Source organism: Panthera onca, chromosome A3 (genome assembly GCF_046562875.1).
Source record: "Panthera onca isolate mPanOnc1 chromosome A3, mPanOnc1 haplotype 2, whole genome shotgun sequence".
Lineage (NCBI taxonomy): Eukaryota > Metazoa > Chordata > Mammalia > Carnivora > Felidae > Panthera > Panthera onca.
The window spans coordinates 62,409,103-62,433,231 of record NC_138341.1 but is presented as its reverse complement, the minus strand read 5'-3'; the positions used below and the strand labels follow the sequence as shown (position 1 = coordinate 62,433,231).

Sequence of the window (24,129 nt, the reverse complement as noted above, 5' to 3'; positions counted from 1 at the left end):
TTCTGATTATATTAAAAAAGCAAAAACCCCAGTGGCAGTGATTAATGTGTTGTACTCCAACAACAATAGCAGTTTCAAAACAAACTATGCAGTATCATCTTGTACTGATAATGCATTACATAGTCTTAAATATTTTCAAAGTAGGGTACTCAGTTTTTCAGAAGTTACATAATCGTGATAAGGATATTTCAAATGTATGTCTGGTTCAATAACAAGCAGGCTACTGAGTTATGAAATCCATATATATTTGGAATATATATATATATATATATATATATATATATATATATATATATCCAGGAATCTCAGAATGGAAAATATCACATATTGAGATTTAAAGCAATGATAGACTATTTCTGTTTATATATATACATATATATGTGTATATATATAAAGGCTATTTTTAAAGCTGGTCCTTTCAAAGTGAAATTTGTTCCATAATTCCTTCTACACAGAGGACCTTAAAAAGCAAAACTTTCCAAACTGGATATGTTTCTCTAGTGCTTGTGACTCCTTCCTTAGACCTGTGCCATCTGTACAAAACCTTCATGCAAGGATGTGCCTAAGTTCACAGGTGCTCAGTTTTTAAATAACAAGTGTACATATTCCCATATTATGCAATCATTGTTATGTAGAAGTCAAAAATACTTACTGAAATTTAAACTTAATTTACTGACTCTATCCCTGACTCCAGATGAGTCTGGAGAAAAATACATTTTCTACCCAAGTGAAAATGACAGAAACTTCTAACATAACTCTCTCCCCCCAAAAGTTCTAAGTGTGAAGCTGTAAAATTTAAGTGTTTAATATGTCCTGTGGGGAGGGGTAGATGTACAGAATTCAAGTCCTTGAACCTTCAACCAGCCCCAAAAGGCAAAGACAGTTAGGTCTTATTCAGAACTGAATTCCTATTACTCATGACAGTATCTAGCACTGTCAATAAATAAATATCTGCTGACTGGCTGATGGCAATGTCAGAAATGTCCTGGTAACACTCACTAAACATGAAAAGATGCCCATTCCTAGCACTTACAAACCTCAGGGTGTATATAAGGCAATCTTTATATGTCAAGTTTCCTTTTCGCGACAACAGTCTTTGGAGTCAATGTGGTTGTGTGTGTGTGTGTGTGTGTGTGTGTGTTTATCCTTCAGTTTGGCTTTTAGGAATAAAGCCCTCTCTTCAAGACATTCATCATCTACCAGGTGAGAAAGACAACCCAATAACAATACAGTGTCATAGCACCACAGTGTGAGTGGCAACCAAGTCTAATAGAAGCACTGGAAGCACAATGTTCTCTTCATGCTTCCTGGGCTGAAAACTAAGGCCCATCTCCAATTGAAGTTGCCAATCAGGAGTCATAGGACACTTTTATAAACAGTTTCAGAAAAGGGGTTAACAAGACGCCAAGAGCACAAGATTGAAAAGTAAAAAGATTACACTTGTGAGTTATGAATAGTCATATGTTCAAAAAACCATTGTCAAGAAGGAAGGAATTTGGAGAGAATGGGCATTTACATGAGGAAGATGTGTGGCCACTCAAGTTGAAGATGCAAGAAAGAGACAGAATACCTGATGGAGCCAAGGTCCAGGATGCAGGATACAGTCTCCAGGTTATTAGTCTTGGAAGGAGTTGCTATATCTTCTTCTAAACCAATAGGGAAGGAGTAAGAAAGGACAAAGATACAAATAAACTTAGAACTCAATGGAAAAGGAAGTTGAGAGCACTGCTACCTGATAAGAATAATAGCTACAATTCTTTGAACATATCGTGTCATTGAGTTTTCTTGACAAATCCTATGAAGTTGGTAAATTTTTCAAAATAAAAAAAATGAAAGTTTTTCAAGGACTAAGTCAAGGGTCAAAGTCATACAGATGGTAATTGGTGAAGCCAAAAGTGTAATGTAGCAAAGTCCAGAGTCCCTTATTCTTCCACCATACCACACCAACTTCCATGAGCTTGCTTTTCTTTCTGATAGTAGCAGTCAGATTGCCCACTAAAAGAAAGAGGCCTAGGGACAGAACTGTAGTTTAAAGAAAAAATAAAACATCAGAAAGAAAGGGAAAGGGATGCATTTGCCATTAAAAAGTTATTTTCATCAGCTTTAAAATTTTAACTAAGGTTGGATATCATAAATTTTTATCAATCAGAAAAATCACAAGATTTCCTCAGCATTGTGTGGGAAGGGGTGATAAATTCATTAATAAGCTGAATGTATGAGATAGGACGTAGTTGAAATGATTGACTGCTGTGCCCAAGTCAAATGGGAAGACGTGATTATAAAAGGGAGGTGAAGAATAGGTACAAAGATGAAAAAACCTTGAGAAAGTAAAAAGAGATGAAGGCATGATGGATGAACTACAGATGGTACCCACAAAGGAAAAGCTCAGACTAACAGGTTAAAGTGGATGAACAGTGACATCATAATCCAAGCCACTGAGATGAATTGCTAAAGGACTGAAGGAGGTAAGAGGCAGTGGGAAAAAAGAATACCAAGGAAACAAAATCACTACCATGTTGGTACATTACCAAAATGGAGTTTGGGTAGACCTAGGATAATGCAAGAGACTAGTTAGGTGGGAAAACCTAAAATCCTAATGGAAATGAAAAACATTACTTGAAGATCTGTAAGTACACATGGGAAAGATACATGGATGGATGGACGGACGGATGGATGGATAGATGGATGGATGGATAGATGGATAGATGGATGGATGGATGGATGGATGGATGGATGGATGGGCAAAGAATAAGTATGTACTTCAGAAAAGGAGATTTATTGAACAAAAAAGTGCATTGTCTTAAAATACCAAAATGAATGCACCAATTATGCCACAATTTATTTGTTTCACATGTGAGACATATGTTTCACATATCCTCTTAGAGAATAGTAGTTTGGGGACAACCAAAATTAAAAAGTATCCCACATAAACACAACAACAAAGTACAGTAATAGTAGTTTTCTTTAGATAGTTGTACTATATGATTTTTGTGTGATATTTATTTCTCCTTTGTACTTTCCTATACAGCCCAAATATTCTGCAGTGAATGTATATTACTTGCAATATGAAATATTATGATGTGTTTTAAAGAAAGATGTATCACACTACAGCAAAAAAGACACTACATGCTTTAGGTCTTGTTGGAAGACTTGGAACTTTTTTAATAAACATATATATATGACTTGGGGAACCTGGATGGCTCAGTCAGTTGAGCGTCCAACTCTTGATTTCGGCTCAGGCCACGACCTCATGGTTGATGAGATCGCACCCCATGTCAGGCTCTGCATTGACATCATAGAACCTATTTGGGATTCTCTCTTTCCTCTCTCTCTGCCCCTCCCCTGCTTGCACTCTCACTCTCTCAAAATAAATAAACTTTTAAATATATATATATATATATATATATATATATATATATATACATATATGTGTGTGTGTGTGTGTGTGTATATATGTAAGACCTATATACGTGTATATATAAATATAAACACATATATGTATATATAATATGCACACATGTGTACATATATCTTGCTCTGTACATACATACACACACAGTAGACATATTTTTTTCTTTATATGCACATGCATGTATATGTGCGTGTGTATGTGTGTACTTAGGTTTAAATGTGGATATAAAGGACGCAAACACACATTACCATTTAGGAAAGGAGAAAATACTAACTATACTACTGACACTACTATATATTAATACTACTATAACAATAACAAAAAATTCTACCCTGAAAAATGAGGTAAGTATCAGAATTTCTCTCTCATTCTGTGGGTGGTCAGCTTTTGTTAAAGAATAAATACGTCCATATTGTCTGATGGTGTTAATGAGTAGCTAGATCCATATAAGCTTTCTAAATGTAACTATTCTATTTTCCTCTCTTTTGATCCACACACTACAGGCTGGGACTCTATTTTCTTCTGTCTTTTGTAGGGGATTTTGGACCGCGGCACCCAATCCACTGACTCTCCTGCACACTTCTCTCTGGAAAGGCATTTTCAGGGACATGAGGGTATAAAGGATTCAGACACAGAATGAGGCCTCTCCTTATGGCAACAATTATGCGACAGATTCCACTTGGTTTCAAAAACCAGGCTATAGAAGGGAAAAGGAAGTCCCCTTTTGTTTGCAGGAGGGTTCCTGAAAATGTACCCTGAAAGATTGTTCAGTCCCGCTCAGGATGCCCAGGCCCACAATGGGAGCCCTGATTGGTTCTACTTTTCTATCTTTAAAGAAGAGGTAGCATTGTTTCTTCCACAAAGACTCTTCTGCGTGTGCTAATATCAACAAGCACTTTACTCAAGGCATGTTTTCTAAGTCAATAATTGACATCACATATATGATTTTAAACCAAAGTAAATAATTTTGAACAGTAATACACTGAGGAGCTGGAAACATGGACAGGGAACCCAACACACACTTTTAAGAAGTTTAGGATCAACATTAAACAGGGGTCACAATATGCCACCAACCCCATTCCCTCATATGTTAACCTACAGAAAATAAGCATTTTCAAATCTTTTCAGAACTGTTCTCACGAGGTTTTCTAGGATTGTTTCTTCCCAAGTCACACAAAAGGAGGGAACAAACTGAAAGAACAACTTCTTCGGAGAGCCACCTCTAAGTACATTTTCTTGTCTTGCTTGTCCACCCTTCCACACACTCCATTTGTTCACAGATACCCCGGGAAAAAAGCTTTGCAAAATCATTTATTTGAAACCCTAATTATTTTTTCCTGTATCATTATTCAGTTGAACCAAAGTGTCTGCTTTTATTACTGCCCCAACTACTACTGATGAACAAAAAGAGGGCTTGAATTTCATGAGTCTGTGAGATTTTCACCTTTCTTAAATGTATACTAAAGACCTCCTTAGTCAATATTTTCACAGACAGTTGTAATTAATCCAGGTTTTACTTAAGCTAACAAATGATTCTCCTTCACAATAAGCAGTGCAAGCTGATTCACGAATTTGCTAATGTCCTCCAGGTTGCTGACAGAGCCCACAGCTGCACAGTAAAGGGGTGTGGTGTAATAAGAAATGTATTTATTTGGTCTTTGTCCAGGGTTCCTGGCACAAAGCTCCTAAACCCCTTTCCTGGGTGACAGGAGTATTTTTTGTTACTCCTAAGGAGCCCCTTTTGAGCACACCTAAGTTTATGCTAATGAAGTGACCTAGGGCGGGGCCCTGAGATGGTGTCCAATCTGGCTGGTCCCAAGAGACCCAGTGATTAGAGTTGGAACTTCCAGCCCTACCCACCAATCTCTGGAAAGAGAAAGGGAGGGCTGGAAATTAAAGTTCTATAAAAACTCTCAAGTAATCAGATACGATTGGCTTTTAGGTTGGTTATAGCACCCACGTGCCTGGAGGGTGGCATACTCCAGTTCCATGGGGGCACAACCTCCTGTGCCAGAACCCTTCCGAACCTCACCTCATGTAACCCCTTCATCTGGCCATTCTTCTGTATGCTTCATAACATCCTTTATACTGGTAAATGTAAGTAAATGTTTCTCTGAGTTCTGTCAGCGACTTCAGTGAATTATTCCAATGTAGGAACCGAGCTGTGGGAACCTCTGATTTATAGCCAGCTGCTTAGAAGTGCAGGTAACAATCTGGCCTTGCCATTGGTGTCTTAAGGAGGGGGCAGTCTTGGGGGACTGAGCCCTCGACCTGTGGGATCTGATACTATCTCCAGGTAGACAGTGTCAGAACAGAGTCAAGTTTTACACCCAGTCAGTATATGCTGAGAACTGGAGAACTGCTTGGCATGGATTTTTCCACACATGGGAAGGGGAAATCATGACAAACAATCAGACTCCCCTTTCTACTTTTTAAAGTAAAAATTTCAGCATTTCTAAGGGTGCCAGGAATCACGGTGCTGGGGGTGGTAGGTAACTGCAGGGTTAAATACGGTGTTGAGGATACATTTCATTGAGAAAGTGAGTTCTGAAAAATGACTCGGAGGTGAGGGAGTTGAGTGTACTAAGGTGCAGAGCATTCTTACTATGTGTTTATGGGAAAATTTCTGGGGCACTGTTGCTTGAATGGAATGATTAAGGGAAGGAAAAGTAAGAGATAAAGTCAGAACCTCGTGGGCCTTTGTAACAAACTTCCAACATGACCAGCTTAAAAGGACCAATTTGGCTGCCAATTTAGGAGTAGATCAAATGGGGCAGAAACCTGTTAAACCTGCTACTGGAATCATGGAGGCATGAGATGATGATGGCTCAGACCAAGGTATCAGTGGAGGTGACTGAGTTGTAGTTCCATTTTGAATGTATTTTCAAGGTAGAGCCAACAGTATTTTCTGGTAGCTTGGTTGTGGTAAGAGAGGAGACAAGAATAATTACAAAGTTTCTGACCTTAGCCTTGGAAAGTTGCAGCTGACATCCACGGAGATTGGAAAAACTGTGAATAAGGCTATCGGGGTGGGGGAGGAGGATTATGAATTCCTTTCTGGATATGTTGGGTTTAAGATGTGTATTTGATATGCTAGTGTAGAGTAGAGGTCTTACGAGCAGTCGGATATAAGAGTTAAACGTTTCAGAGATAGAGGTCCAGGATAGAGAGATTCAAATAAAGAATAGCAAGGTTTCAACTTTTTTTCTTTTTAACCACTCTAATAGTTTGGAAATTTTATGTCTATAATTAGTATGTCAGCACCCCAATTTCTTTATGCTAAGATATTTGGAGAGGAAGGAGGTGGGGTGGGGGACAGCAGAAGGAAGGAAGGAAGGAAGGAAGGAAGGCAGGTTATTGGGCACTTTACAAGCTGAGAGTGTGCCATTTCCCTAGGCTCAACCTGCTTCAGATAGAGGGCAAACTCCTGATCAGTTTAAGTCAAATCCTAAAAACCCTTAATCCTATTTTCCCACAGATACACATCTTTCAGTGTTTCTAAGTCATTCCCAGTAGATTTTCCATTAGAAATGGCTCATAACATTTTAACTTGAAGTTCATCAACCTCCAACCTTTCAAATAATTAAATATTTAAATGCTCAGGAAAATCGGCATTTGTGAAGCAAGCATTGTTTTGCAATGCAAATTATCACCCTTAATTTCTCTGCTGGTAAAATAAGAGTTCCAGGGATTGGTTTTGCTCATGGTGCATGTAAGATAGAATACCTTCCCCCACATTCTGGGTTCTGGGGTGCCCCCCTGTCAGAAGGCACCTCCCACAGAAAAATCACAAGACAGAAAGTGAAGAAGAAGGAAAGAGGAAAGGCAACCCAATCTTAATGGTCTCGGGTACATTTTCCAAGCTGACTACGGGCGCTTTGCTTTACTAGCAACTGCTCTATAAAAGTAGAACCAGCCTCAGGCCTTCTGAGCGGGTCTGAAGCTCTGGCAATGCCAGCATCAGGCAGGCCTAGCTCACAGGTGAGCCTCTACTGCACAAGAACCTCTTGCACCTGCCCAGCAAGAAGCAAGAAAGGCAGGCCCCTGCCCGCCCCAACTAACCCCTACCTTTGGGTAATCAGGATGGTCACATCTGCCAGAAGCAGGGTTAACCCAAGGGGCTCTATCTGTATCCACCTTTTTTCACCCTGAAACTCTCTCCATTTACTAACAGAGAAAGAGAGAGAACTTTCTTCCCCCGCCCAGATCTAGTTTTGAGGACTTAAATACATGCTTGAGAGCAAGTGTGGACAATCAAGAAAAAGAAAAGGGAGTAAGAAACTTCAGCACCCAGATTCAACAGAGCCTTGTCTCCTCTGCTGTCTCCATCTGCATTAAATTGGTCATGACCTTCCAGGTGTCTTTAAGGTTGAAGTGTTTGCTGGACCATTTCGAGCTGAGCCAGCCTGTCCACGTGGCCCTCCTGACATCAAGAGGCAGGCTTTTAAAAGAACAGAGGCACCTTGTCAGGGCTCTGGGGTCACTAATAGCCTGCCTTGGGCCCTCCAATAGGTCATGTTCGGCTTCCTCATCCAACACAAAGGGACCGAGAGGGAGCTGGGGAGGGGCGGGGGATAATTATCATTCTGGTGTTTTTTTCCTCAGGCCCCGAGTTATGCTCCATGTCACTGTGTTAATGTGCCTGCAACCAGGGAGACACATAATGCTCCTCTCAGCCCTGTTTATTAGCAAGATCCATTTGCAAAAGGCCCTTCTTTTGTGCCACAATATGAATGTGCTTTGATGGCAAATAATTACGGGCAGTCCTTTTGACATGAAGATCCACAGGCTGCCCTAGTTAAGCCAGTAATTAGCCTGTCCTCCTTTTTTTTATATTATTATTGAGAAACTACAAATTATCCTCATATGTGCACCGGCCATTGCTTTTTCTCCTTTCTATTCTCCCACTCTCCCCTGCTCGGTCTCTCCTGCTTGCTTGCTCGCTCTTTTCCCTCTCCCTCTCCTTCGTCTCTCTCAGCACTTTGGATAAGCGGAATGCAGCTGCACAAAAGCAAGATAAAGCTCGACCATCAAGATGATGAACAATCTGGATGAAGAGCCTTCGAGATGAACACAAAAGCTGGAGAAGTGCAGTTGATGTAGGCCTGGACAGCTGAAGAATGCTGTGGTCTAAGGATGAATAGCCCTCATTTGTGAATATACAGATTTTCCACAATGAATAAAAACTGAGTGGAGGTCACAATAAATAAACTTTTTCCCCCCTTCTTCTCCGATAATAATTCAGGTTCCCGGCACCAAACAGCTGTAAATTGAAGGTTGTGCTTAGTTTTCTCAACTCTCAAAGGGGATAATTAAGCTAAGATCACATTGTTTGATATATTAGTGTAATGATGAGCTACTATATTCTGCTTGTTTCGAGTTATTTTAGTTTTTCTTTCCCGTTATCTTTTTTTTTTAATTACATTTCAAATACATTTTAAATGTAAGAAAAACAGTTCTGAAACAGAGTTTGCCCTGTGTTTGGATCTATTTGAAATGTATTCATATAACATTTAATTAAAGCGGCAACATCCCCCTTTAGAAAATGTGTGGAGGTAGAAATATCTATATTATCTGACTAGTTCTGACATAATCTTGCCAAAAGGCTGACTCTTTTTCCTTATTGGTGCAAGATAATTAGACCATCATTAACCTCCTGAAGCATAACTGTCAGTATTTCTTGGTGTTATAAAATCAGGATTTGGGAAGATTTTCATAATTTTGCTTAAGATCACCAAGAAGGCAAAGATCAGTTCTGAAACATGCTCAGCTTAGAAGATTTCTGAAAACCAGAATCTGCAAGCCTACACATTATAAAGCACCTCAGCCCAAGGGAAATGCTACAAACGGTATCCCTTTGCTCTTCATAACACCTTCTCCTATTTGTGAAGTCTTGACAATAAAAAGGCCCAAATGCTGTTTTGTGTTTTATTAATGTAGGTTAGGTTGTCATTTTCTTCCAATAATTTTTGATTTGAAAATGTACTGAAAAATCTGAATATCTGTATCAAATAAAAAAAAAGAAACAGCACATTTTTAGAAACGTTTTTTTTTTTTCTTTCTTGGGGGATATTCTTGATTTCAAAAGCAGCCATTTATTGCTAAGGGTCTGGTATTTTGTTGTTCATTTGATCGGTTAGTTAACTGATCATTTGTCCTAGGAACTTCTCTATCCTTTCCCATTAGTCCCAACCCAGAGCGTGTTCTATCACATCCCAATTCAGGAAAGTGTGTGGATTTGAACCAGGTATGGAAAACTATTTACGAGCAGGAGCACAGAGTATGGAAAGGATGGAGAACCCACCCTTGACTCCACTGTGATCTCAGTCTCATGAAAGAGGAGGAACTTCTTAAAGGTCCTAACCCTGGAGACCTCCAACTCAAGGCTAGCCCATCCGTTGCATCATGGGGCACCACCCTTCCCCAGGACTCCCCCAGTCTACTCAGAGGGAAGCCAGGGAAAGTGAAGAATTAAATGCCGTGTCTGCATATGCAACATGAGAAAGCACAAGAGAGAGAAAATAAGTCTGGAGCAATCCAGAACAGAAGAATCCAAGCCCACTCACAGAGCGTACCTGAGAGAGAATCCTCAGACTCGTGAAGTTTGTTTCTGCTTTGCTGCATGAATAAACCAGCCAGAGACAAAGAAAGATCAGGCAGCGGGCCTCAAACAAAGGCAGTCACTGCTACTTCTATTTGCTGCCATCTTAGGCCTGTCTTTTAAAGGACCATCACATCTACTTGGAGATGTTATACAGGTTTAGGCCAAGGAAGCTTAGTTTAGGAGTTCACCTGGGTCAAATGTGAAATAGCTTAATAAACTCTTAAGTGCTGGGAGCAGGCCAGGTCTGGTATGATGTGCAGGCCTGTCTAAAAATTCAGCTAATTAGCATTTCTCTCACCTTTCTCCTTAAGACTTATTAATTCTTCCTACAATTTATTGAATACCTGCTATATCGTTGGCACTATTCTGGCTCTAGAATCTAGCAGAGAAACAAAACAGGCCACGTTCCTTCCTTCATGGAACTTACAGTTCCGTGGGAGGAGAGAGAAAGTAAGTAAACAAATAAATAACACATAGCATAGCATACCAGGTAGTGACAAACGGTACAAAGAAGTATTAAAGTAGGAGGATGTGGAGGAAGCAGATGTATTTTACATAGTCTGGTCAGGGAAAGCCTACCGAAGAAGGTAACATTTGACCTGAACAAAGTGAAAGAAGGAGACACATAAAAGCCATGCAAAGTTTGGGGGAGACTTTTCCAGGTAAAATGAGCCCTAGGTCAAAGGCCCTGGGCAAAAGGATATTTGGTGTGAGCCCCACCAACAAGAAGGGGGGCGTAGATGAGGAGAGAGAATGGACAGAGGGCTATGTCACCATGATGCTGAAAGAAACCATGGTAGTTTGCTCACTCTGGACTTTCAGCTAATATGTTTCTATAATAAATTTTACCTATAATACAAGGTAATGAAAGGAATATTCCAAGATGACAGTGGACTGACTCCCTGTAGTATCATGTTATGAAATATTATGTGTTGACTAGCAAAAATATGGTATAATTAAAAACTCCTGTTGCAAACACAAACAACTCTCTCCCCTCCAAAAAGGAGAAAAGAAAATAGGCAAAAGGTTGGGACACTTCACCAAAGGCGATACATTCATTGAAAAGAAACACACGAAAAGTTGGTCAACGTCATTCGCCATTAGGAAAATGTAAATTAAAACTGTGAGATACCACTACCCAGCTATTAGAATTGATCCAATTAAAAAAAAAAATGACAGTACAAAATCCTGACAAAGATATGGAGCCACTGGAACTTTTACATATTTCTGCTTAGGAATGCAAAATAGTAAAACCACTCTGGAGTATAATTTGACAGGTTTTTATAAAGTTAAAAATATACTTACCATATGACCCAGCAGTTCCTCACTCAAGGGAATCCCACACCCATTTCTTCATACATGAACACACTGAAACCTTGTGCACAAATATTTAGAGCACTTTCATTTATAGGCACTAAAAGCTGGACACCACCCAAATGTCCATAATGTGGTGAATGGACAAATATATCATGGTGCATTCACACTGGAATACTCGATAATAAAAAGGAATGATAAGAAACAATATGGATGAAATGCAAAAGTATTTTGCTAGGTGACATGAGCCAGGCTGGAAGGGACACATACTGTGTGATTCTATTTATATGGCGTTCTCGAAAGGACAAAATTATAAGATCAGTAATCAGATCAGAGGCTTCCAGGGGCTGGTGAATCAGAGGAGGTAAATTGGCTACAAAGAGGCATGAGAAAACTTTGTGGAATAATGGAAATATTCTCACTTCATTGTAGTGAAGGTTACACATTGCATAAGTTTCTCAAAATTCATAGAACATACACCTAAAAAGGATCAATTTTATTACATTTAAATTATGTTTCAAAAAATGCCTACTGCAATATTGACACATTCTCAGGTGAGAACAGTAATCTAAAGATGATAAATTTGTAAAAGTTAATTGTAGGGCTATCTTCCCTACTGAAGGCATAATTAATTTGTTAAGTAAGCTAGCCTCACTGATAGGCTAATCTCAGTGTTGTACGGGAAAGCAATGTTTTCATGGGGCTGCGGGCAGAGAAAAAAAAAAACAGATTGAGGCCCTCTGAGCAGGACCATGCATTTCAAAAGTAGCTCTACTCCATCTCTCCCATTTTGCAAATATAGACATCTGGATATTTTATCACACTGGGGCGAGGCAGGGCCCTCCACTCCCTCACACAGTCTCTGGGACAATCTAGTGAGCTTGCAAATATGCAGTCTCTTTGCTCTGGTTTCTCCTTATCCACCCAACAAAGCAAAGACCCATAATCAATCCAGAAATTTATTAAATACCTATTATTTTGCAATACACTTGAGCAGATACACAGACGTGGTGCCCACTCCTAAAAGCACAAAATTCAATTGGGGAGGGGGAGTACGTTTATGAAAAGAAACTAAAAATGTGAAACAGTATACAGAAAGTGTCACTTAACGGGTGCAGGCAATTGCTGTTAGTCAAAGCAGAAGGCTTGCACCCAAGAAAATAATATCATAACTCACTGAAAGTCTATCATCCTCCAAGCTCTTTATGTGCATCATCCTATTTAATTTTCATAACAGTTCTGAGATTTGAGTTTGTAACCTACTTACAAATGAGGAACTGGAACCTCAGAGGCTAGGAGTAACTTGCTTGCGGCCCCTCAGCCATGGATGAGCCAGGATGTGAACTCAGATTAATCTGATTGCAAAGCCTGTGAGTTTTCCACTGTGAATTAGTTGAGAACCAGTCATGAAAGTGGTTGAATTTCAGCTGAACTTTATAGGGTGTTGAATTCTACACAGGCAACAATGAGATCAAGTGTGATGGAAAATCCAAGAATTGTTCACAGAGAAATGAAAGCAACAGAAATACAATGTCTACTTTGCAAATATTGTTAGATTGCATCCAGTATGGGTGAGCTCTCAAATATTTTATCATACGTTTAGCGAGTAAACAGTTCTGTCCTTTTTATTTATATCTAGCCTCTAAATCAGGTCAAAACATTTCAAAAATAGAGACCTCTTTTGCTGAAATGAATTTTCCATGTTAGGAATTTTCTTCAGGGAGGTGGTAGTGGAGAATTCATTCAAGTTGGCTTAGGTGACTTATTCCCTACTATGAACCTCCCAGCCAGCTTTAAGAAGACGGAGAAATGCAATAAGACCCACCACAAACCACAAATAAAAATACTCACACTCTTTTATCCCTGAGTTATAGCTTTAAGATTAGACATTTAAAATCAGGATTATCTAATGCAACCGAGGTCTTTTTTTGAAGGGTCACACTTCTTGTTTTGTACAAACAGGCCTTCTTCTACACACCCACCGTGCCCACCCCCATCCCAGTCTCCTGATGCTCAGATAGCATTCGGGTAGGCAGTGAAAATTTCTGAAGAAGGCATATATTGAATCCTAGTGAAAAATAATAACAAAAATGGGCAACTTTTTAGAGTAATCCTTTTTTAAATAAATGGTCAGATAATAGGGTGCCTGGGGGCTCAGTCGGTTAAGCGTCTGACTTCGGCTCAGGTCATGACCTCATGGTTCGTGGGTTCGAGCCCCCCATTGAGCTCTGTGCTGACAGCTCAAAGCCTGGAGCTTGCTTCAAATTCTGTGACTCCCTCTCTCTTTGCCCCTCCCCTGCTCATGCTCTATGTCTGTCTCTCAAAAAATAAATAAACGTTAAAAAAATTTTTTTAATAAAAAAATAAAAAAATGGTCAGATAGTAAATATTTTCAGCTTTGTGGGCCATAAGACCTCTGTTGCAACTACTCAACTCTGGGCTGTACCACAAAAGCAGCCATGGACAACACTTAAATGAAAGGGTATGGCTGTGTTCCAGTTAAACTTCATTTACAAAAGCAGGTATCTCCTGTTATAGGACAGAGTAGGCAGCCTTGCTGCTGACCTGTTATATAGGTCAACACTCAGGACCTCAGGAATTGTGCGCTGCAATCCACAAAAAATGTTGCCCACCATTTCAACTCACAGACCAGACACGCTGCCCACCCATTCTTGTCCACTATGCCCTCCACTCTGAGTTTGGTCTTTTTACTTGTCCAGCACTGAAACTGCTCATGGATTTCCATTAGCAGTTGTGGCAAAGGCAGTGGATTTATTAACTCTTTTTCTTCACTCAATATCCTCATTTATAACAAGGTGTTTTCTGGAGAACACAGAGCAAGATCAATAACCAGAATGGGGAGACGCACGATGTTAGTTACTCGGTTCTCTTTATTCCCCCCACTTCATTTATGATTGTTTCCTCTCTCCCTCTCACCCTCCCTCTTTCTCCTTCTCTCTCCCTCTCTCCTTCTCTACGCTTGGATTTTCATTTAGCTCTGATCCAAAACAAAGTACATTTTGTTGGCTCCATATTAAATACATGGTTCAGTTGATTATAGTCGGGTTAAGGCAGAATGACTTTCAATTTATTATGAATAGGCAGGAAGGCAAGATTAAATCTACAAAGAAGGCTGTCCTCTCCATTCAAACCCCAAGACTCACCAAAGACATCGTCAATCAGTAACTGATTTTAAAATCCTCTTAAAAATGTTTTACTAGTTCACTTTACTTGGCATTTTTATCACTATGTATATCGGTAAAGTAGTGATATAATTAGTAAAGCTATTAATGTTTCTTATGCTTAGTATTACAAATGCTATAAATCTAGCTTATAGCAAAGTAAATAATGATGATAACACTGTCAAGCATGTGTATAATTGCTGGATGGCTTTGTGTAAACCAAAGTATTAGTTTAATCTGGGTCACTCAGCCACCCTCTCTTGAACCATTCATGGAGCCCAGATGGCACCATGGAGTGAGAACGTCACAATTCCCCTTACATTTCCCAACACAGGATAGCCCAAGCCTCCTGACTGGTCCTAGATATGCTGCTTCAGTGGAAAAAGAGGTTCCTTTTATTCGGGCAGAATAGACATAATGAAATTCTACACCTGTTCTATTGCTAAACTAAGGTTCTCAAAGCCCCTGAACTCCCCATTATGAATATCTGGACACTTGTTGGGCTATTAAAAATTTCCACTCTACAAGAAGGAATGTTCTAACCAACAGAGAACCCTTAGCAGGATTTCCTTAAACAAAAGTCCCACAAATCTGAGGTCAGAACCCTTTTCTTAGGGTGATGACAACTCCATTTGCTTTGCTATCTGGCTTATAGCCCACCACCTAGGGACACACAGAAGACGGAATGTAATCTTATCTACAAGTTCTTCCTAGCATTCCTGTTTTCAGTAAGCAGAAAGGATTAAAATGAAGTGCCCTGCACACTGGTCCTGAGTAATGGGCCTTCAAAAACCAAAGTATTAGACAAATATATCAGCTATGAGATAGAATACCAAGGGCTAGTTCCACAGTATCAGCATTTCCAACTTTCATTCTAAAGTGACTGGATGATAAGAGGGCACGATTCGAATTTTGAATACAGGGTGAGAAGATGTTTTTAATAAAACTGTTTTTACTATGTAGCTATATATCATTTCTTACCAAAATGCAAAACAAAGCCCAGGTCTTTTTTCTCCCTCTTTCCCAAACATCCATAATGATAGATTTCCATTGTATTTTTTCATTCCCATGAATGAATTTTTCAAGCCAAACTTTTCTTGCTGCTGCTGTTGTTGATGGCGCCAAAAGGTTTCAGGGAATCTTTCTTTGCTCAGAAAGCAGCTTGCAGACCCAGACAGAGAAGGAAAGGAAGTTGTTTGGGTGAATAATGAGACCCGAGCCAGAGCCTCCCATGGTGGCAGGCGTGAGGCCAGATGAATAGGATTGCACTTTGTGTGTTCAAAAGGCAGTCTCTTTTTCTGTTATCCTTGGCCTGTTGCACTGGCCCGCTAACCAGTGGACGCACATTATCATTCATTAGCATTTTTATGGCACTTTATATCTGCAGTGCACATTACAATTTGTATTTGTTAACCTCACAACATTCCTATGAGATCATCACCACTGATTCACTCGGACAGAGCAGCCCATGCTCAAAGGGCTATGAACGAATGAACAAAATTAAGAAGAGGAAAATTACACAGTTTGATATGTGATTGTAACATGGACAGAAAGAAAGGAGGCTTAGGTGAAGGATGTGCCTGTGTGTCTGTCTGGCAACTTCCATGGTTTCACTTGTCTCTCAGATCTATCTCCTACAAGTTAATGCAAACCCTTCAAGAACCTCATCACTGGAAGACTCATTACCTGATGGGTTTTGTTTATATTGTGTGATGACTTCTCCTGTTATTTTCCAAGAACTGGTCCCTCTACGTTTCGACATATATCTCTGTCGTGTACGGTGAAGAATACGTATTTACATTCCGTGATCTTTTGCATTTTATAGATCTCAAAACCTCTCTCTGGTTTGGCTTTTCTGGAACAAAGTCTCCTTCTAGAACTCTGCATAGTCTCGTATTATGCCCCTTTGGTAGCCTTAGTCAACTTTTCCAAGTTTTCTTCTATTGCATGTACTACATTGATAATGTGAATGTCAGATTTGGACACTTAACCCTTTTTTAGAAGTCCATAATTATTCTTCCTGTTCCCAATGATTAACAGGAAAGGCCCAACAGGTGAAAGGATGATGGTAGATTCCAGAGCAAAATTAACGGTTGAACAATGCAGAGAGCTCTCAGTAGATCTGTATCAACTGGACAATCACACTGACCTCAAAGGAGGAGCTCAATTTCTAAAAACTGTCAGATAATAACTTCCTGCTTGTCTCATACTTCTTTCTCAAAGGACCTGTGGAGAAGGAGGACATACCATAGGGAGTGGATCAGATAGAAACCAGCCCAGGAATGTCCTTGCAAATGTATAATACCCTCACAGAGTTACCAGACCTTCCAGCAGAGGTATGCACAGACGCAGCATTCAAAGCTGCCAACCTCATCTAAATGGCTGGCCCAGATTCAGGAAGATTCCCTCAGTTACAACGTGATTTATTGAATGCCTACTACATGCATTTCTTTTTTCCTTTTGAAATAATTTCAGATTCCCAAATGTTATAAAATTGACAGGAATTTATACATACCCTTCACTTAGATTCCTCAACTATTGACATCTTACATAACCATTAAGCAATTACCCAAATCAGGAATTAGCACTGAAACAATGTTATCATCAAATCTAAAGATTATATTCAAACATTGCCAAATATCCTATTAAAGTCCCCTGTTTTTCTTTCTGGTCCAGTATTCCATCCTAGATCACACACTGCATTTAGACAGTTCCTCAATCTGTCTGTTGTCTTTCATGACCTTGATAGTTTTGAAAAGTACAGGTCAGTTATTTTTTTTAATGTCTCTCAACTTGGGTTTGCCTAATGCTTCTGCATGATTAAATTCAGGTTGTGTATTTTTGGCAAGAATATCATAAATATGGTATTGTGTCCTTTTCAGTGCATCATATCAGGAGGCACATGATTTAGATTTGGCCAATTACTACTAAATCATAAATGTTAGTAATGATGTTAGTTTGATCACTTGATAAAAGTGGTATTTGTCATGTTTGTAATTTATAGGTAGGTACCTTGAGGAGATGGTAAGCACCTCGAGACAGTAAGGATCTTATTTTTCATCATACATTCACGCACTAATATTAGCATCCTTTGCATATTTTATACACTGGCATTTTGCTAAGCATTTTTCATGCATTTATTTCACTTACTCCTCATATCCAAATAGATACTATTATTAGCCTAATTTTATCATTGAGGAATCGAAGGTCAGAGTCATTAAGCAATGTTATCCAAGAACTATAACTACTAAGTGATAGAGCCAGTTTTGGACCTAAGTCTAATTCACTTACCCTTACAAACAAGGTGAGAGGCATACCAGCATCTAAAATGTCCATTATTTGTGGCCCTTGGGCTAACTTATTTTGCTACCATGAGTATATCACTACCGAGAAGCATAAAAGTATACCTATCAATGCTACAATTCGTGATATCCCAGGCCAAGAAAGTAAGTGGGGAGGATGCTATGGAAGGGACACAAAGATATTATACTCAATTCAGCTGGAATTGGCACAGTATTCTTTTTTCTTCTTTTTAGTTTTTTCTTTTAATTTGAGCAAAACCCTTTAATTGGCATTGTATAAAGCAAGTTGATAGGAATGGCCCAAACTTTCAGGAGTTTAACACTTAAATAAATCAAGACCAGGGGATTATGACATAAGGCACAGATGAACAAACTATAAGAAGGAGTTAGGGAACTGTGAGACAGTTGTGTCCCGAGGCCCAGACAAACAAAGTCTTGAGAGAGATCTTAGACATTCAATGTTTAATAAATATAAAGCCATCAGAAAACTCTATTCTCATTAAATAATACCAGTTTACACTATTTTTTGAGTTCACAAGTTCTTTGAGAACAGAGACTATGTCTATCTTGTTCCTCAGTGCATCCCCCAAACCTAGCATAGTACCTGACTCACAGAGTTCAATAAATATTGAACTGAAAGTGCTGGTCAAAGTATCATGTTTCAAAGTGTGTTCTTGGCAGAATATATGGTGATAATGAGGTTTCTAAAGAAAATTGGGGAGGTCTGAGTGGCAGCTCACTGTGATAAATATATTTCTAAAAATGGATTTTTTGGGCCCATTACCAATAAACATTTCATCTTGCCTTGATCCTATACACTGCCATGTAGCCTATCTTGAAGAGAAAGGAGTCGGCCAGGGTGACACATTCTGTTGTTGTTGCTCTGTTTTGGGTAAAGTTACTTAACGCTCTTTATGAGCCATCAGCACTAACACAGAAACAAGTATACTACCTCCTTGAAGCATTTCCTTCACTGTCACCTCCCCACCATATTAGTCACATTCTCCCAATTATACCTTATAGGACCTGCCTCAAACTAGCAGAGATAAAAGAGACGACTGGCCCACATAACTGGCTTCAGACACAGCTAGCTACAGAACTTCAAATGATGTCACCAAAAGATGTCTGTCTCCCTTGCCATCTCTCAGCTCTGCTTATCTCTGTTCAGCTCAAACTGCCTCTTCTCCACACCATGTAAGAAGAGCTGTTAGCAGCCCCTCTCCCACACATTTCCAGCCTGGCAAACCCAATGGAAAGAATGAGTCTTCCCTACAGCTGTCAAGAGAGTTTCAGGAGTACAACTGGCCAGATCGAGTCAGGTGTCCATGCTGGAACCAATCAACATAGCCAAAGCAGTGAGATATTCTGATGAGCCAGGCCTCAGTCACATGCACGACACCATCGTGGGGCAGCCCAGCTGAATCAACCACACAGAATGGATTTTTCCCACAGTGACAAGAATTTTGTCGCCAGAAAGTGAATGGAGAGAAGTAATCACCAACAGTTAAAATGCTAGATGTTCACTACAGTCGACACTTAACCGTATCTGAGAATCAAGTGCCCTTGCTCTCATCAGCCTGTCTTGACCTGTCTTGGCACCATAAATACTTTCTTTTCTGACCTCCAGTGGTGTTAACTCTCTAGTCATGTACTTCCCATATGGCTCAATAACTAGATGTGGCATCTCTAATAAAATGACAAGCTCTTGGAGGACAGAAATCTTGTCTTCCTTGTCCTAGGCAATGCTCCTTTGATTCTTACACAGTACACATAACACACACCTCACAACGACTGCTAAAGTTTTAAACCAGAAACTTCTGTTATCATGTCAGCTCTTCTCAGGCCTCCCCGTTGACAGTCTAAAATGTAGTACCATTTGGGCTTCTTCACATAGTGGGCACCCAAACTCAGAGAAGTATAGCAGCCAAGAGTCTCTGTTTTGAACCACGACAAAGAGACCCCTGCACGAACCTCGGACCAAGATTATGCCCAGCCCCCAAAAGTCCTTATTTCAAAAGTTAGCAAGGACTTTCCAAACTAGAAAGCTTAGAAGAAATTCTAAATGAGATTTTAGCTCCTGCCACTGATAGAAGAGGAGCTGCCATGTGACAAGTGAAAAAAAGAGACAAAAATCCCTTGGTCCTGTAATGCCAGCCCCACTTCTGCCTCCTACACCAGCAGTTGGCTTCCACGGGCCCGTTGACCTTGTGCTGGGAAGCCGGTCACGTGCAGCTCAATTTATCAGACATCACCTGCCTGGGTGCATGCTTCTGACTTTTGTCTGTGTTTCTATTACACAAATGCCACAAATTCTGTCTTTGCAAGATTGAATTGAAGATTGAGCTGCCTGAAAATCCAAAGAGGGGAGCCTCTGCTTCCCCTCTGCTCCAGCTGGAGCCCCAGGGCCGGTCTCTAGCACATCCCTAACTGCATATGGTTCCCTGGAGCAGATCTGGAGATTTATGTTTATCCAAGTTCTCATGCCCGCTGGCCTTCTGAATCAAAGGTGGAGTTATAAACCAAAGAAATTTACTGCAAGACTCTAGTATGCGCTTGTGAAGCTGAAGCATTTCGCTCCTTTTTAATAAGGTTAAAAATAGTTACAAGTGGAGCATTGGAATAAGGGCTTGAAAGAGCTCTGTGGTGCATCTGTGACTTAGGCCTGGCCGACATTTACAGCCCTGCCTATTAAAAAGCCCAGGCCATAGCTGCTTCTGCTCCTCACCCGCACCAGGCACACTAACAATGCAGCCCGTGGGCTACTCGATGTTTTCCGCCTGGCGTCTGTATCCCAGAACAATTGATGCGGGCCAGCCAGGCTCTGCTTACAATTAGGGGGGAGGTCATTTGAACTACCTGTTGACTTATTTCACATTAAGGACAGCCAGCTGATGCAGAAAAGCTTTGGCAAAAGAAGAGGGCAAAACCTCACCCAGGGTTCAACTTTGAGATGGCAGAAAATCAACCCACCAAAGAGGCAAGTCCATGCCTACTACCATTGCTGTTTTGGGCTGAACAAAAAGAGGAAAGCAAATTAAACCCATAAAGCCTAATACCAGGAAGGAGAAACTGAGTTAGGGATAAGACCCCGATCGTCAATCCCCTGCCCATGTCAAAGTCACACTCCATCCCCCTACTGAGCAAACCTGTGCACTTCTGAGTAGAAAGAGGCAGCAAAAGCCCCATGCCTCCTGCCGCAATCTGAACGGTAATGTGATTATAAAACCTCAGATCAAAGGATCGAAAGGATCCTGGCCAAATGCCAGGAAGAGTCATGGCTCCTGACAGAACTAAATCAGGTCCAATCTGGATCTGAGAATAATAAAGCAATTAACCACGAAGTGACAGAAGCTGAATTTCACAGTAAAAGCAGTGCTAACCAGCCATTTAGCATCATGAGAACAAGACCTCTTTCTTCAGCCACCTGCGGTCACCACCCCACCCCCTGCTCTATAACTCCCACCCCCCTTGCAACTCGTTGAAAGCAAAAGATTAAGCCCAGGCCTGCACTAACAGGCAGACAGGGGTGGGGGCAGTGGACAGACCCCTCATTCAGAGGCCTCCAGAGGACACGTTGGCTTGGCTCAGGGAAAAAAAAAAAAGAGCTTACTAACTACTCAGAACTTTCAAAACAAGGCTCTGGCTACTTAGTTAATTGGCAGAGATGAAAGGCAAGGATATGATGAGAAACGGTGCTATCAGAAATTAAGGAGAAAAAATCTGAACAACAGTCTTGGCCTCTATCACTAAAGAATCTCAGAAGACAACCTCCCCCCCCCACCCCAAACAAAAAACAAAACCAAACAAAATCCCCAACTGCCCGCGTTTTTGAAAATCACACTTAGGCACACAGGTCTACACTGATATAACCTTGAAGGTCTGACCATGCTTGCTTGTTTTACCCCCAAATATGCACATGTGCATGCACACAGAGTATTGCTAAAATTCATATTTTAGAAGTGGGTTCTGTCTTTCCCACCTGCTGTGGCCAGGTAGTGGAACATATGGTCTGCCAGGCCACCCACTGATAAGAGCCACCTTCCTTAACAGCCACAATGAACAGATTGGGGATAGAATTTTAAAATTATGTAACTTGTTTGTGAGTCCTTTGGTCAATTAGTTTACACACTGAGCTTTATTTCTATCTTTCCCTTTCCAGGAGAATCCTAGAAGAGGAGACAAGAAAATATATAAGAAGAGTTCCTCAGCGCTCTAGACATATTTCTCACATTTATAAGTGTGTACATATATAATAATGAAATTATTTAGCTCTAGATTACCACGATTATATTATTAACATCTTTGAACACTTAACATGGTCTATCACTCTAATAGGTTCCTATGAGTTAACTGTTATCTTGAAAAAGCAAAGAAAAAATAATTTCTATTCTCCTCTTTAGAGAGAAGTACATGCATAAATCCATTTGAAGGGTTAGAGAAACAAAATCAATTGGGAAACCTATCTGATAATTTCTGGGGGCAAGAGAAGCAGGCAAAAGGGGAGGCAAGCTTTAATTCAGTACATGCCCTTTCTAAGGTACATTCCCAACACTGTAATCCAATCTTTGGTCAATCCACACATAATCCAATTCTCTCAGCAGCATGGAAGGGCCAAGGTCTCCCATCAAGTTGGGATTCTTCTTTGGAAAGATGTTTATTTTATCAAGGAAAACAGTTTTTAGGCACTGTGGGAAGGCTCTTCTATGAAACAGGCCCATCAGTCAGGTTAAATAAAAGAAGACCTGAAATGAAGAAATCACCTTTCTTTTCTAATGAATATCTGTGAACGTGAATAGAGGCAAGCTGGTGCACTTCAAGTTTCCCCCTCTGTGAAAATAAAAAGTACGTACATGTACACACACATGCATACTCCGTTAACCTGTTATTTTTGTGGTTGTATTCTAAATCAGATGAGAGTGCGGGTTTATAATGGAAACACTGACAGACCCATAACTAGACCGGCATTAGCAGGCACCACCACAATAACCATTTAAGCTCCTTTTTTCTTAGAAATGACTGGCCCCACCAATGAGAACACAGTAAACACGGCTGGCATCTTAATGACCTTTGAGCATTAGCAGATGGCCTTTTTATGATCACAGATTAGCAGTACATGGTCGTTTGTTAATGACCGATAACAGGTGCCAGTGGTCCCTTACACTCCTTTTTGTGCTTGTTCTTTACCTTCCCTGAGTAAACAAGGGTTAGTCTCTCAGTGAACTCACTTTCTCTGTGCCATCCTTTGTTTCTCTTTTGGCTGCAACACGGCCCATTCACCCCAACCCAAAGGAGACACAAGGATGCAACCCCTTCAATGTCTCAATCTCCCTCTCCTTCTGTCTCTCTCTGAAAACATCCTCCCCTTGATATTAGTCCCTAAGTCTTGCAGTTTTTGAACCACAGGAGTCCAGAAACAAAGGAAAAGCTATGGTAAACTAGGCTTATTTATAGGAGGTGCCTGGTACTATGGATATATGCCCCCCAAAAAAACACAGCTAACGCTTCACCCATACTTAATCAAATGAATCAGCCAGAGTGGGTAAAGCCATCTCAAGACTTCCTTTCTGCCATTTACAGATCCAAGTGATTTCATCTGGAAGGAAAGATCTTTCCCCTGCACTGCACCCCACCCACACCCCTCACCTCACCTTCAGGACCACTTCCCTGTCTCTGCCTACCTGTCCACCCATATTTGGGACAATATCCCCCCTGGCCTAGTTGATTCCAGCACCGGAGGGCACCAGGAGGCAGAGTAGTTACCAAATTGGTTCTTCTGTGTTCATCTCTGACTGGCTCTGGGCCCCTGGGGTGCAGTTGGCCCTAGTGAGCTGAACAAGCTCACCTTCAAGCAGGAGCAGCAGCAGAACTCAGGGCACTTATAGAACACGTGAACTGGGATGCCTCGGACCTGCAGGCTGAAAGCTCTCTTCTCCCAAAACCCAGATGCTGGAGGCAGGGCCAGTGAAGGCAGAACTCCGCTCATGCCCTCCTGCACTGTGGATCTAGAAAGGACTGCATTTTGGAGTGAGAAGTACCTCAAAACCAAAGTTGAATGTACATCATTGGAAAACAAATTGTTTTCCTAAGGAGACACGTTTTTGTTTTTGTTTTTCTATCTTTCCCAAAATGTTACAAGATATGTGTCTATTACAGCTGCCTTACAAAATACAGCTCCGGAAATTACAGGCATCTTATTCTTTAAATAAATTAGAGATCCCCCCAAATGGACAGATTTGTTACAGCATGAATGGAATTATGGACATTTTAAGGATTTTTTTTTTTTTTGGATGGGTTAGGGACTTAATCTGTATTTTG

At 40.5% G+C, this 24,129-nt stretch overlaps 2 long non-coding RNA genes across 3 annotated transcripts in view; one reads left to right on the top strand and one right to left on the bottom strand.

Moving 5' to 3' along the window:
• Positions 1–24,129, bottom strand: part of LOC132661103 (uncharacterized) — a 105,779-nt gene that overhangs the window by 45,763 nt on the left and 35,887 nt on the right. The window lies entirely within an intron of this gene.
• LOC132661111 (uncharacterized) lies at positions 2,472–8,641 on the top strand. Its single transcript, XR_009602053.2, has 3 exons — positions 2,472–2,626; positions 5,355–5,509; positions 8,391–8,641. It is a non-coding gene; the product is annotated as an uncharacterized LOC132661111 (long non-coding RNA).